At 40.4% G+C, this 13,855-nt stretch overlaps 1 protein-coding gene across 2 annotated transcripts in view; it reads right to left on the reverse strand.

The window, feature by feature from the left end:
- Positions 1 to 13,855, reverse strand: part of DUSP16 (dual specificity phosphatase 16) — a 96,419-nt gene that overhangs the window by 70,689 nt on the left and 11,875 nt on the right. Inside the window, exon 2 of one of the 2 annotated variants that reach the window (XM_024202880.3) lies at positions 799 to 896. The exons of the other annotated variant lie outside the window; for it this stretch is intronic. The gene's annotated coding sequence lies outside the window, so the exon portion shown is untranslated. The remainder of the gene's footprint in view (positions 1 to 798; positions 897 to 13,855) is intronic. 2 annotated transcript variants of the gene reach the window in all.

Consider the following 13,855-nt stretch of genomic DNA (forward strand, 5'->3'; position numbering starts at 1 on the left):
GCGAGAAGCGGCGTGGGCGAGCAATGTGCTGGCCGCGGCTTCTCGCCGCCCCCATTGGCCCGGGACGGCAAACCGCGGCCAGTGGGGGCTGCGATCGGCCGAACCTGCCGCGTCAGCAGGTAAATAAACTGGCCCGGCCCACCAGGGTGCTTACCCTGGCGAGCCGCGTGCCGAACGTTGCCGACCCCTGGACTACAGAGAGCTGGGTGACGATTGAGTGATGGTATCATGAAACAAGACTCCCCGTTCCACCTGAAGGAAGGGAGTAGGCAGACCATTCATCCTGATTTAAAATGAGCAGTTCTGTTTTTTTATCATTTATCCCTTGTCTGGTACCGAGACAAAACTGAACATGATTTTATCGAGTTTCATGCATGGAAAACGCCCTTTTTAAGAGTGCCCTGCTCCTGCTGGCAGGACCTCACACACACACAGTGCACGAGAGGTCCTGCTGACAAGGCGCTCTTCAAAATGGCATCCTCTGCGTGGTGTGACCTCACATGCAGCATTGAAATCAATGGGAGTTTTCCCACTTTTAGAGTGGGAAGAGACCCTTTAAATGTCATAAGACTGAAAAGACAATCCTTTTAAAAAAAGAAAAAACCCACAGTGACAAAGTAATAAAGTCAAAGCAAATCGGGTACAAAGAGGAGCCATTAGCTAAAATGCAGCAAGGAGAATGTTTCTGTTTACCAAGTTCCCTGAACCATGGTCAGTTTCCATTTTTAAATCTGAAAAATCTGCTAAGGAAAGCAAGTTACTACAGAGTGATTGAAACTTTTTAACAATAATAAATACCTAGAAATGTTGATCTTCAAATAGCTTTACAAATATCAGTCAGTCACTTGGTGGCTGTGCGAAGTATTTCTTGTCCCATTTTTTCACTAAGGCGGTATCTGGAGACCAAAGGTAAGCAATTTACTCTAAGGCACAGAGATTGTGTCAGAATCAATAGCAAGATCTAATCTAGACTGAAGGGGTGTGTCTGAAAGCAGTGGATTATTTTTCTTCTTAAAAAAAAAAAAAAAAAAAAAAAAAAAATTAGCTTACAAGGTTTTAAACACCACCAAGCATCTAGTGAAGATGAGGTTGAAAAACATGTTTTCCCCTAGCATTGACCATGAAACAGAAATATTTTTATAAGGTGGTGTTAAATCTGGTCTACACTAGGTGCCAGAAGATGCTTAAAATTCTGTTAACCATAGGAAAACATTTGTGTGTGCGCGCGCGCACGCACGCACGCATGTGTGTTGGCTATCTACACGCAGAAGTTGCAGAAGTTTAAACTTAAATTGGTTTTAAAAGGATTTAGCCCAACTGTTGCAAATCCCTGCCTGGGCACTGTTCGACTGGTTTAAACCTGTAGCTGTTTATCTTGCTCTGCAGAATACACCTTTTGTTAAACCAGTGCAACTTTACGTGTAAGTCAGGCTCTAGTGTAGATCAGGCCTAAAATACAGGAGTTTCTGGTTTCTGCTATTGTGCTCACACCACACCTGTCAGGTTTTACAAAAAACCAACCTGGTGTGGGAGGGAAAGAAGATGGGTGAAGTGGAACTTATATGGAGGACACACTTCCAAGCTTTGGAAGCAGGCTGGATGATTTAAATTGACTCTAAATAAATTAAAAAGAAAAAAAAAAAAAAAAACCCTATACTCCATCTGTGGTGATAGATCACTGTTTTGAAAGGACTTGGAAGATGCCAATAAAAAATCCCCACTGCAACAAAAATCTCCACACACTGCACAAAGCAGGCTCCTTCTCCATTCCCTTTCCCTAAAGAGAACCAGACACATAAAAGAACCCCCCCTCCAAAAAAAAACAAAACAAAAACAAAAACACCACCCAAGATTTTACTTAATATTTGCTCATATGGGGCCAGATCTTCAGCTAGTGTAAACAGGCATGGCTCCATTAAAAATCAAGTGACTACATCAATTTACGCCAATTGAGGGTCTCTACGCAAAAGAATAAATGGACACAAATCAGATGTCAAGAATTCTAACATTCAAAAACCAGCTGGAGAACACTTAAACCTCCCTGGTCACTCAATTACAGATCTCAAAGTCGCAATACCCCAACAACAACAAAAACTTCAAAACCAGACTACAACGAGAAACTGCAGAATTGGAATTAATTTGCAAACTAGACACCATTAAATTAGGCTTGAATAAAGACTGGGAGTGGATGGGTCATTATACAAAGTAAAAAAACTGTTTCCCCATGCTAATTTTTCCCCCCTACTGTTACTCACACCTTCTTGTCAACTGAATGGGCCATCCCGATTATCACTACAAAAATCGAAGGTGGTATTCTCTTCAATTCTTCCTGTCAAAGGTAGGGGCCCGGGCAGAGACAGATGTATCATGGAGGTGAATGCCTGGCTGCGAAGATGGTGTCGCCAGGAGGGCTTTGGCTTCCTCGACCACAGGATGCTATTCGAGGAAGGACTGCTAGGCAGAGATGGCGTTCACCTTTCAAGGAGGGAAAAGACCCTATTTGGACACAGACTGGCTAACCTAGTGAGGAGGGCTTTAAACTAGGTTCGACGGGGACAAGTGAGCAAAGCCCACAGGTAAGTGGGGAACATGGAAACTTGGGGGATGGGTCGGAAACAAGAGGGAGTGTGGGCTATATTGGCAGAGAGAAAGAAGGGTCAGGACAAAACTGGGAGGCAAGATCAAACCAGTATCTTAGATGCCTATATACAAATGCGAGAAGTATGGGTAATAAGCAGGAAGAACTAGAAGTGCTAATAAATAAATACAACTATGACATTGTTGGCATCACTGAAACTTGGTGGGATAATACACATGATTGGAATGTTGGTGTGGATGGGTACAGCTTGCTCAGGAAGGATAGACAGGGGAAAAAGGGAGGAGGTGTTGCCTTATATATTAAAAATGTACACACTTGGACTGAGGTGGAGATGGACATAGGAGACGGAAGTGTTGAGAGTCTCTGGATTAGGCTAAAAGGGGTAAAAAACAAGGGTGATGTCATGCTAGGATGTCATACTACAGGCCACCTAACCAGGTGAAAGAGGTGGATGAGGCTTTTTTTAAACAACTAACAAAATCATCCAAAGCCCAAGATTTGGTGGTGATGGGGGACTTCAACTATCCAGATATATGTTGGGAAAATAACACAGCGGGGCACAGACTATCCAACAAATTCTTGGACTGCATTGCAGACAACTTTTTATTTCAGAAGGTTGAAAAAGCTACTGGGGGGAAGCTGTTCTAGACTTGATTTTAACAAATAGGGAGGAACTTGTTGAGAATTTGAAAGTAGAAGGCAGCTTGGGTGAAAGTGATCATGAAATCATAGAGAGTTTGCAATTCTAAGGAAGGGTAGAAGGGAGAACAGCAAAATAGAGACAATGGATTTCAGGAAGGCGGATTTTGGTAAACTCAGAGAGCTGATAGGTAAGGTCCCATGGGAATCAAGACTGAGGGGAAAAACAACTGAGGAGAGCTGGCAGTTTTTCAAAGGGACACTATTAAGGGCCCAAAAGCAAGCTATTCCGCTGGTTAGGAAAGATAGAAAATGTGGCAAAAGACCACCTTGGCTTAACCACGAGATCTTGCATGATCTAAAAAATAAAAAAGGAGTCATATAAAAAATGGAAACTAGGACAGATTACAAAGGATGAATATAGGCAAACAACACAGGAATGCAGGGGAAAGATTAAAAAGGCAAAGGCACAAAATGAGCTCAAACTAGCTACAGGAATAAAGGGAAACAAGAAGACTTTTTATCAATACATTAGAAGCAAGAGGAAGACCAAAGACAGGGTAGGCCCACTGCTTAGTGAAGAGGGAGAAACAGTAACAGGAAACTTGGAAATGGCAGAGATGCTTAATGACTTCTTTGTTTCGGTCTTCACCGAGAAGTCTGAAGGAATGCCTAACATAGTGAATGCTAATGGGAAGGGGGTAGGTTTAGCAGATAAGTTAAAAAACACTTAGAAAAGTTAGATGCCTGCAAGTCACCAGGGCCTGATGAAATGCATCCTAGAATACTCAAGGAGCTAATAGAAAAGGTATCTGAGCCTCTAGCCATTATCTTTGGAAAATCATGGGAGATGGGAGAGATTCCAGAAGACTGGAAATGGGCAAATATAGTGCCCATCTATAAAAAGGGAAATAAAAAACAACCCAGGAAACTACAGACCAGTTAGTTTAACTTCTGTGCCAGGGAAGATAATGGAGCAAGTAATTATGGAAATCATCTGCAAACACTTGGAAGGTGGTAAGGTGATAGGGAATAGCCAGGAAAGAACAAATCAATCTGATAGCTTTCTTTGATAGGATAACAAGTCTTGCGGATAAGGGAGAAGCTGTGGATGTGGTATACCTAGACTTTAGTAAGGCATTTGATACGGTCTCGCATGATATTCTTATTGATAAACTAGGCAAATACAATTTAGATGGGGCTACTATAAGGTGGGTGCATAACTGGCTGGATAACCGTACTCAGAGAGTTGTTATTAATGGTTCCCAATCCTGCTGGAAAGGCATAACAAGTGGGGTTCCGCAGGGGTCTGTTTTGGGACCGGCTCTGTTCAATATCTTCATTAACGACTTCGATATTGGCATAGAAAGTACGCTTATTAAGTTTGCGGATGATACCAAACTGGGAGGGATTGCAACTGCTTTGGAGGACAGGGTCATAATTCAAAATGATCTGGACAAATTGGAGAAATGGTCTGAGTTAAACAGGATGAAGTTTAACAAAGACAAATGCAAAGTGCTCCACTTAGGAAGGAACAATCAGTTTCACACATACAGAATGGGAAGAGACTGTCTAGGAAGGAGTACAGCAGAAAGGGATCTAGGGGTTATAGTGGACCACAAGCTAAATATGAGTCAACAGTATGATGCTGTTGCAAAAAAAGCAAACGTGATTCTGGGATGTATTAACAGGTGTGTTGTGAGCAAGACATGAGAAGTCATTCTTCCGCTCTACTCTGCGCTGGTTAGGCCTCAGCTGGAGTATTGTGTCCAGTTCTGGGCACCGCATTTCAAGAAAGATGTGGAGAAATTGGAGAGGGTCCAGAGAAGAGCAACAAGAATGATTAAAGGTCTTGAGAACATGACCTATGAAGGAAGGCTGAAAGAATTGGGTTTGTTTAGTTTGGAAAAGAGAAGACTGAGAGGGGACATGATAGCAGTTGTCAGGTATCTAAAAGGGTGTCATACGGAGGAGGGAGAAAACTTGTTCACCTTAGCCTCTAAAGGATAGAACAAGAAGCAATGGGCTTAAACTGCAGCAAGGGAGGTCTAGGTTGGACATTAGGAAAAAGTTCCTAACTGTCAGGGTGGTTAAACACTGGAATAAATTGCCTAGGGAGGTTGTGGAATCTCCATCTCTGGAGATATTTAAGAGTAGGTTAGATAAATGTCTGTCAGGGATGGTCTAGACAGTATTTGGTCCTGCCATGTGGGCAGGGGACTGGACTCGATGACCTCTCAAGGTCCCTTCCAGTCCTAGAATCTATAAATAGCTCACCTTAATTAATTACTCTCGTTACAGGTGGTATGGCAACACCCATTTTTTCCATGTTCTCTGTGTGTATATATATATATATATATATATATATATATATATCTTCCTACTGTATTTTTCCACTGCATACATCCGATGAAATGGGTTTTAGCCCACGAAAGCTTATGCTCAAATAAACTTGTTATTTTCTAAGGTGCCACAAGTACTTCTCCTAGCTACTATGACATCCCAGTGTGGAGATGCAGAAACAATGACATCATAACTAAATTATTTAGAAGCTTATGTGTGATCCCGGCAATTACAGACCGGTAAGTCCAACATCAGTACTGGGCAAATTAGTTGAAACAATAGTAAAGAATAAAATTGTCAGACACATAGAAGAACATAACTTGTTGGGCAAAAGTCAACATGGTTTCTGTAAAGGGAAATCATGTCTTACTAATCTATTAGAGTTCTTTGAAGGGGTCAACAAATATGTGGACAAGGGGGATCCAGAGGACATAGTGTACTTAGATTTCCAGAAAGCCTTTGACAAGGTCCCTCACCAAAGGCTCTTATGTAAATTAAGTTGTCATGGGATAAGAGGGAAGATCCTTTCATGGACTGAGAACTGGTTAAAAGACAGGGAACAAAGGTAGGACTAAATGGTAAATTTTCAGAATGGAGAGGGGTAATGAGTGGTGTTCCCCAAGGGTCAGTCCTAGGACCAATCCTATTCAATTTATTCATAAATAATCTGGAGAAAGGGGTAAACAGTGAGGTGGCAAAGTTTGCAGATTATACTAAACTGCTCAAGATAGTTAAGACCAAAGCAGACTGTGAAGAACTTCAAAAAGATCTCACAAAACTAAGTGATTGGGCAACAAAATGGCAAATGAAATTTAATGTGGATAAATGTAAAGTAATGCACATTGGAAAAAATAACTCCAACTACACATACAATATGATGGGGGCTAATTTAGCTACAACTAATAAGGAAAGATCTTGGAGTCATCATGGATAGTTCTCTGAAGACGTCCATGCAGTGTGCAGCAGCAGTCAAAAAAGCAAACAGGATGTTAGGAATCATTAAAAAAAGGGATAGAGAATAAGACAGAGAATATATTATTGCCCTTATATAAATCCATGGTATTCCCACATCTTGAATACTGCATACAGATGTGGTCTCATCTCAAAAAAGATATACTGGCATTAGAAAAAGTTCAGAAAAGGGCAACTAAAATGATTAGGGGTTTGAAACAGGTCTCTCATGAGAAGAGATTAAAGAGGCTAGGACTTTTCAGCTTGGAAAAGAGGAGACTAAGGGGGGATATGATAGAGGTATATAAAATCATGAGTGATGTGGAGAAAGTGAATAAGGAAAAAGTTATTTACTTGTTCCCATAACATAAGAACTAGGGGCCACCAAATGAAATTAATGGACAGCAGGTTTAAAACAAACAAAAGGAAGTTCTTCTTCAAACAGCGCACAGTCAACCTGTGGAACTCCTTCCCTGAGTCCTTAAGGCTAGGACTATAACAGGGTTTAAAAGAGAACTAGATAAATTCATGGAGGTTAAGTCCATTAATGGCTATTAGCTAGAATGGGTAAGGAATGGTGTCACTAGCCTCTGTTTGTCAGAGGGTGGAGATGGATGGCAGGAGAGAGAGAGAGAGATCACTTGATCATTACCTGTTAGGTTCACTCTCTCTGGGGCACCTGGCATTGGCCACTGTCGGTAGACAGGATACTGGGCTGGATGGACCTTTGGTCTGACCCAGTATGGCTGTTCTTATGTCTATATTGGTCAGAATGCCACCTCACACAGGCAGAAGACAGAGAGACATAACAAGGGCTTGGAAAATTTACGGTACATCTCTAGCCTGAGGAATAAGCCAGGGGAAAAGAAGTTGCTTGTGCTGATCACCCTCTCCCCAACCTCAAAAGTCATAGCAGTGCAGCTGAAAAGGCTATATGCTGTTTATTCTGTATATATTCAATTCTATTTAAACAAATATTTTTAAAAAATGCAACTGACTACTAGGGATTGTCAGATAACTATTTCAGTGTAGGAAAGGCTCACGGACAAGAGGGGAAACAGACTGAATAGACAGGAGAAACGGACTACAAACATTGCGCTCTCAATGCACAGAGTAACCACAACAAACAGATTTTTCTAAACGCATAGTAATCGTAGGTGTTACTTTGCAACAACTGATGAAAAACCTCAGACTTTTTTAAAAAACTGGGTGGTGTCCCTTAAATAGGGATCCTTGTACAAGAGAATTGTTGCAGATTAATCAATAATTCATGCCATGTTACTGCACACAGCTAATTCTGGGCTCTAATTTCCCCATCTGCAAAACCTGTATGTATATATGTATGTATGCATGTATGCATGCATGCAAGAATCTCTCCATTTCCTCCAGGGATAGCGAGCAGGTTGTGTCACTGCTCAGCACACCTACCAGGTGACACAAACAGTGGGTTACAACAGCAGTTAAAGATGCTATATGATGGAGGTGAAGTGACATTACAAATGCTACAAAGAAGAGATGATAGGGAAATAAAGTGTGAAGATTTTCATGGGTGAAAGTGTAGGGAAAACCCCAGTCTCTTCCCACTTTGTCTAGTGGGACTGGTAATTCCTGCTTAAGGAAGGAGGGGGCGGGGGAGAAGAAGGAAGAGCATTTGAATGATTTAAAGAACACTCTGCTTAACCTGCACAAGAACTAAGAGGTGGTTTCAAAAGTCTTGGAGTCTTGTTTCATTATGATGTATAAAAGATAGCCTGAAAAGTTGTGGGTTTTCCCCATTAAAATTCATGTTTTATCTACCCTGATTTCCTGAAAGCTTATGGATAACATCACAGGCTTATGATGCCACAAATACCAACCAAATACACCCAGTCAATTAAGAGAAGTGATTTTTTACACAGACCATTTAAAAGGTGAAGGGGGTGGGGTTGCACTACAGTATTTAATTCTTATGATTAACAAATAGTTTATTCCGTTAGGAATGGCAGTGCCCCCACGCCATATCTCTGGGGCCTCCAACTGAGAGCTTCAGCAAAAAACATACTAATTTTTAGGAGTAAAATGTGGGGGTGGGTGGAAAACATACAGACACACACACACACACACAAGGACTTTCAAACCTTCTATAAATCAAAATGAAGCCAAAAAAGTGGCACAAATCTGCTCTTCCTTCCTCCCCCCTCCCACTTCGGCTTGAAAGTCAATATGAATAAGCTGAGAAAGGGGTCACAGTTCACTGTTTCTCCTGCTATTTAGCTGCATACTGTTTCAGGCAAGGTTGGGCAGTGATTACACCAATTCATTTAATGAAGGCTTTTCTTGCAAAAGAAAAAGCTGTAACATAGGGGTTTTTTAATGCCATTCAAGAATGGTTTAACAAGCTACAAGAGTGAGAAAAATCTGCTGTGGGGTTGGTGATTTCCCCCCCCCCCTCCTCCTATGCTCAGAATAGAGGCAAGTCTGTACACCTGCCATACTGATCCTCATGAGATTGTTTTGCATGTTTTGCAGTTCGCTTACATCTCCACCACTGTGCACACAGGGCCCAACATACTAACCTAGTAATATAAGCTACCCAATTTCAAAGCCATTGTCTCATGACCTGTTTGTAACTTGCAGTATAGGCAGAACCTTACCCGGGGCTCCTGCATGACAGCTTGGTTAGGGATTTTAGCACATCTTCATTACAAATGTAGTTGTGTAACGGGGGCCTTGACTCTCCTTTTTTAGTAGCATGGGCTGTTCAATATATTTTCTTTATTCTTTCACCACTGCCAGACTATGCACATCTATTCACCCTGCAGTAGAATCTCCTTTCTAATTAATGGAATGTCAGGGTCTACTAGGTAAAGCAATTTCCACTAGAGGAGGGCTTCTTGGTCAGGGGTCCCTAATATCAAATGCATTAACCACCACAAATAAAGATGGAGCTATTCTGGTGACAGTGCAGTACAATTCTATTTTGAATGTATGAGGTTGGGAAGAGATTCAGAAGTCAAAAGTGAGGAAATTAAAATCCTTAGTCTCAGCATGGAAGCTACTTAAACAAACCATAAGCGTTACAGAAGGTGTGCATACCACTTAACAAGGAAAGGAAGCAGGAAGGCAAGGGGGGGGGGGAACATTATGGTTAAATGGCAACATCCAAGAGGTTATTCATGACAACTGAATATGCCTCAGAAAATGGAAATCCAAACCCAGTGGAGCAAATAGAAAGGAGCATAATTAAACCACAGTAGGTGAAATGGAAGTGTAGGAGACCAAAAAGTTAAAGTTATAAAAACACTAGCATGAAATTCTTTAAGTATACAAAGATTAGAGAATTAACAGTTGCACTGGATCACAAAGGGGCAGTTAAGGAGAACAACAGTATTGCTGAGAAAGTGTGTGGGTTTTTTGAAATTAAGCTTTACCACACGGGACACTGGGAAAATTCTTTCCTGAAAATAGTAGGCCCAAGGTAGGTTAGATGAGGTACTGTTAGACATCAATGTGTTAAAACAAATTGATTAACTAGTAGTAAATCACCAGATCCACAGGATCTACATCCAAGAGTTATGAGGGAACTAAAAAATGAAGCGACTTAGCTGAGAAAAATATGCACTCTCTCCTCAAAATCAGGTACTTCAGAAGGATTGGAGAGAACATGTTGTACCTATGTTTGCAAATGTACGAAAAGTAATCCAGTGAGCCCTACTTCAGTACCAAGTGAACCGGCTGAAATAACTAAAAGTAGAATTATAGAACATTTAGAACTTGATAAGACAGGAACAAATTGAAACCACTTTGGCAAAGGAAAATCATGCCCCTCTAACATATTAGATTTCGAGTACGTCAAGTGTCTATAAAAAAACAAAACCAACAAACAAAAAAAACCCACACTGTTTGATGGGATTTATTTGGACTTTCCAAAAAGTCTGACAGAGTCCCTAACAAAAGGCTATAGAAGGAATCTAAATCATGGAGCAAGAAGTAAAATATCACCACAGATTAGAGATAAAACAAAGTAGTTAACTTGGCAAAAATGTTAACAGCAGGGTTAATATTTTTGCCACATGCTTCTGTTTTAGACCAGTGTTAGTTACATTTATTAATGACCTGGAAAAGGGGACAAGCAGTGAGGTGGCAAAGTTTGCTAGTGACAAAATTTAGATTAGACAAGGCTACTGTGACGAACTTCAAAGGTTCCTAACCAAACTAGGTAAACGGGCAGCATAATACAGATTAAAGTCAATGTTGACAAAAGCAAGGTTGGAAGGAATAATTTGAATGACCAGTTTCTAAATTAGCTGTAGCTGCTCATGGAAAAGAGATCCAGGCATCATTGTGGAATTGCTCAATGAAAAACGTCTAATCAAATGCAGCAGCATTCAAAAATCAAATGCTAAGATTAAAAAAAAAAAAAAAAAAAAAAAAAACTGGAATTATTATCTGAATTATCAATGGCATAGCCTCACCTGGAGTACTGTGTTCTGTTCAGTTCTGGTTTTTTCTCTCTCTCACACACACACACACTTTTATAGATAGCTATAGCCAGAGACATAATATTTAATATTTTACTGTCCGTCTCTGACCTTATTTTTTAATATGGTCAGAGTCAGATATGAAAAGTTATTACAAGTATGGAAAGACTTCCATATGAAGAGAGACTAAAAAGACTGGTACCATTTAGTTTGGTGAGGGGACATGTTAGAGGTATACAAAACAATGGTATGGACAAGGTAAAGTCAATCACTCCTATTTACCTATTCTCAAAATGCAAGGACACAGGGAGATTGAATGAAAATGAAAAGTCAAATCAAGTCTGATTTAAAAAAATAAATAAATAAATAAAAAGACTTAGTTGTCCTCTCTGGGGTTTCTTGCACATTCTTCTAAAGCATCAGGTGCTGGCCACACTCACAAATAAGATACTAGATTAGAGGGACTTGATCCAGTACACCAATTTCTGTGTTTCTACCTATGGAATCACCAACACCATTTCCTAAATGTTCCTTTGAGACCTCATATCCAAGTGCTCTCTGAATCTCGGCTCAACCCTGCTCAGCTTGTGAAATGTGAAGAGAACGCAGCCCAAGAGGATAGGTCTGCAAGACGGTTATAAAAAAGTTTAAATAAACTAATATTAAACAGTTTCCTGTAACATTCTGTCCCTAGATCTATTTCGACTATGGTTTTACATAGCACTCATTCAAAATATTCCAAAATGCTTTACATATGGTAAGCAAAGAGAGGAAAAGCCAGTAATTTTAACTAAGGCAGTGAAACTGAAATTCATCCTCACATGAAGACTATTTGTAATATCTCTTGGGAGACCAAGAGATTTAAAATGGATTACAGAACCCTTCAGACTTTAAAGCAGCCAGTTCAATCCAGTCCTGGTGTGTAGTGACCAGTAACAGTTGTCATTTTACAGCTTTTTAGATGGACTATGTGAAATGAATTTGTTGTTTCAGTATCATTTCTAGCAGACATGTCCAATCACAAAGCCACAACTGCAACTATTGGCTGTCTCAGCAGAGAGGCAAGCATTGAATAGGTATGGAGAGGGGAAACCTTTCATGCCTTGATGGTCCCTCCAGGGCAGACTATAGACAAAGTGGGACAGACTGTCAGCTGGTGCACTGAAGTTAATACAGCCATGTTAATTTACCTCAGTTGAAGATCTTTCCCATTGATCTTTGGTCAGCAATACAAGAGCAGGCTGGTTAGAGGTCAGAACAGAGAGGGAGAGAGAATGGTTTGAGGAATATTTATTTTAACGTCTAGAGAAGTTTTATACCTTTGATATTTTGCTTATAAGGCATCGATCAATATTTTTCTGTTTTGTGTGTTTAGATTGAAGCTGTTTGGAGCAGTGACCATTTCTTATGTGTTTGTACAACACTCAGCGTGAACCCTAATATAATACTAGATTATTTAAATTAAAAAAATAAACAAACAACAGCAGGGTGGTCTGTGGAAGCCAACACAAGCACCACTGTGCCTGCTGTGACTAAAGGGCATCAGTCTCCTGGATTGGACATATTTTAGAAGCACTCCAGATCACTAGTCACATATACTGTATCACTTAAAGTTTAAGTCATGTTAAAGGCAAAATTTCTATTCCATCTGTACTAGCCACATACTTATGTTCTGTACAGATGTAAACATCCAAGGATAAATGGGGGCGGATGGGAAGGAGGTAAATCATGCATTCATCAGGGAATCAATTAGTGAAGACTAATAGATGCACCTTAGAGGGGGAATTTATAGATGATACTTCTTTACAGGTGCCTGAGAGCAAGTTATTTGTGGCCTACTGTCCTTGGGTCTTAAATAAATAGAGGCCTCCACAGATGATGAAGAGGTAGGCTATTTTTATGGTGTAGCATTTGAAATGCAATTAATCTGTTGGATGCCTTTCTAAGTTTTACTATTTAAAATCCATAACACAAGGCCAGAAAAAAATATAACCTTTCCCAAGAGCAATCACATATCCCAATTCCACATGCAGGATTTTGAGTGTGCCTATTATATTATGATGATTTAAACTGAACTAGGATTACAGACTTACAAAAACAGTATGCTCTTAAAAGTAACTCCCACTCAAAGTAAGTTAGTATTAAAATTTTCTTACATTCTCTAGTTCAGTGGTTCCCAAACTTTAACAGCCCACGAACCACTTTCACTAAATTGTGAAATCTCGTGAACCCCCTCCTAAAAATGAATATTTTCAGGGATTTAAGTTTAAATTTCCTCAGTGTGATGGATGCCCCAACTGCCGGGCCCGGAATCTATGAACCTCTGAAAAATATTTTTAATTGAAACTTTTTTTAACAAACATAGAAAAACCAGAAACCAAAAATGTTTCTGTAAAATGTTTTTTTGGCTTTTATTTATAAAAAAATGGTTTCGAATAAAAATAAATTCATTTTTGGTTTTCAAAAATCAGAAAATATATGTTTCATGAAAACAGTTTTTGAAAATGGACCATTTTTCCGTTTCAGTTTTTTGTAAATTTTTCTTGGGGAATTTTGAAAAATGTGAAAAAAATTCAAAACTTTCTGTGAAAAATGCTTGGTATTTTTCACCCACCTCTAGTTTCGGGTGAGGTTGTGGCTGGTGGTAACAAGGAGGGCTGTGGTTCTGGCTTTAGGTGAGATTTGGCAAATTCCTGGGGCTCGGCCTGCCGGCTCCCCCGCTGACAGGGGCGGGGCTCGGGCTGCCAGCCCCTACTGCCCGGCCCCGCTCTCCCTGGGGCTCGGGCTGCCAGCCCCGCGCCAAGCACTGGGGTTCAGGCTGCCGGCTCCCCTACTGACCGCCGGGACTCGGGCTGCCTGCCCC

The sequence above is a fragment of the Terrapene carolina genome, unplaced genomic scaffold (genome assembly GCF_002925995.2).
Source record: "Terrapene carolina triunguis isolate 2854851 unplaced genomic scaffold, T_m_triunguis-2.0 Scaffold112, whole genome shotgun sequence".
Lineage (NCBI taxonomy): Eukaryota > Metazoa > Chordata > Testudines > Emydidae > Terrapene > Terrapene triunguis.